The 2013-nt window shown below is 48.6% G+C and overlaps 2 non-coding genes across 2 annotated transcripts; one reads left to right on the top strand and one right to left on the bottom strand.

The window, feature by feature from the left end:
• The first annotated feature begins 508 nt into the window (after nt 1-508).
• Nucleotides 509-626, top strand: LOC136278817 (5S ribosomal RNA). Its single transcript, XR_010716577.1, has one exon. It is a non-coding gene; the product is annotated as a 5S ribosomal RNA (ribosomal RNA).
• A 982-nt stretch (nt 627-1608) lies between these two features.
• Nucleotides 1609-1773, bottom strand: LOC136278835 (U1 spliceosomal RNA). Its single transcript, XR_010716595.1, has one exon. It is a non-coding gene; the product is annotated as a U1 spliceosomal RNA (small nuclear RNA).
• Nucleotides 1774-2013: the final 240 nt, after the last annotated feature.

Here is a 2013-nt window from a genome sequence, read left to right as displayed (position 1 = left end):
GATGCCGAAGCATGCCCTGGTGAGGGGGTGGTCGAGGGATCCTTCCCACGGTTTATGGTGGATAGTAGCAGGTCGCCCCCACAAGCCCTTGCGAGTCCCGCAGACGGTCCCCAGAGGCTTACCCGTTTGTAATCTCCTCACTGTAAGATTTTAAAGCCAGATACACGCACCTACGGAGCTAAAACATTGTATAATAGGTTTTTAGGACACGTTATGTCTCTTGGGACCCCTCCCTCCCCTCCCTAGGGAATAGTGCTTCAAATCGATGCTCCTCAATGTGTTAACTGGGTTGAGGAAAATACATTAGGGTTAGGTAACGACTTCGGGGTTAGGGTAACCATTTCTTAGGGTTAGGGTAACAATTTCTTAGGGTTAGAGTATCGATTTCTTAGGGTTAGAGTAACGAAACTAGGGCTTTAGAATTTCAAATTCGCCTACACTCAGGGATGTGGCCGCTTTACAGCCTGAACCTGGCCGATAACAAGCAGAATTTCGACCCCATTTCCTCGTCTACGACCATACCACAGGGAAAGCACCGGTTCTCGTCCGATCACCGAAGTTAAGCCCTGTCGGGCGGGTTAGTACTTGGATGGGTGACCGCCTGGGAATACCCCGTGTTGTAGGCTTCAATTTTTTGTCTTGCGAACATCTCTAAACGTTTTATCCCAATAAATAGCTCTCCATACACCACAATTTCACATAGAGAGCCGTAGGTGAGTGAGGAACAAAATCAAAGCAAAAAACGAGGGGGGAAAACACCTTTTTGTCAAAAATCGGCCAGCTAATGGCGAAAACTCTAGTGCGATCGACTTTTCTTACAGAGCGCGCGCGAGCGAGTGAGCACGCGCGAGATGAACAGTTTATGATGTCAAATTCTACTTCTGTGATATCAAATCATTCCAAATAACGAACGAAAAAATGAATAGGAAAAAAACGCACACTTCTGAGACGCAGTTTTAAGCCATCGTGACGTGGCAAAACACTCGCACACTTCCAAGAGGAGGCGCGCGAAAAACGGCACTGAAAGTCGACAATGGTTGGATTCAGACTGCAAACGAATCGGGAAAAAGGTTCGATACTTTTACTACTCTGCTAGTTTGTTTCCTTCCCTCGTTCATTCGTTCACTCGCTTGCTCGCACAAAGGATACACTAACGATAGCAATAGCATTTCTAAAAGCGGCTCCAGTGACAATAAAACCGCTCAAAAGGTTCAAAGTGTACTCACGGTCCAAGTCGAATGCCCTTCTATGCTCGCTCGCTCGGTCGATCGGCCGTTTGGTTTCCTTTCATTTCCTTTCCCTTCGCGCGCATAGCACAGCACGGCACGGCACGCACAACCTGCAAATACAAACGAACAGGACTTTACACACAATAGAGCAGACAGGCCTTGAACAAAAACAGCCAGCAAAGTTACGCACCGCCCCGAAACTCACCTTGTTTCCTTCCTCCAGTCTCTCCAATGCACTTCTACCCCTCCAAACGTGCCAACACCTTGGCCAGTTGTGCGTCCTTTGCTTTCTTTGCAAGTCTACCGGTCCACTGCAAAAGCAAAAATACCCTCGATAGTCAGTAAGAGGGCCATATAGACATAGTTTGGATGACTTTTGCGGGGACGAGCGCGAACGCAGGTCCCCACTACCAGAAATTATACGCTCGAGTTACCCACATTTGGGGTAATCGCAAGGGTCAACCCAGTCGAAGTGCAATGAAGGGCCTCGCCTTGAGAGGACTGCCTCCTTGATCACAGCCTACCTCCCGCGTCAGGTAAGTTTTTTTATATTTAAGGTGAACGGCCAGGCTCCCGTGAGGCGTGCAATGCCTGCCGATCTCAGACCTAATCCAACCCATGGCTGAAGTGCAATGCCTTAGGGTTGGGTCCACCATAAACCGAGGGCCACCAGACACCAACTTCGTGGGGAATCGAACCCCACCTCGCAAACATTGAACACACTCACACCCAAAAATTGAACACGCCCACTCCAAAACAACGAACAAAAACGGATACAAAACAT

This window comes from Pocillopora verrucosa, unplaced genomic scaffold (assembly GCF_036669915.1).
Source record: "Pocillopora verrucosa isolate sample1 unplaced genomic scaffold, ASM3666991v2 scaffold_62, whole genome shotgun sequence".
Lineage (NCBI taxonomy): Eukaryota > Metazoa > Cnidaria > Anthozoa > Scleractinia > Pocilloporidae > Pocillopora > Pocillopora verrucosa.
The sequence above is the reverse complement of the archived record's forward strand: the minus strand, read 5'-3'. Positions and strand labels throughout refer to the sequence as shown.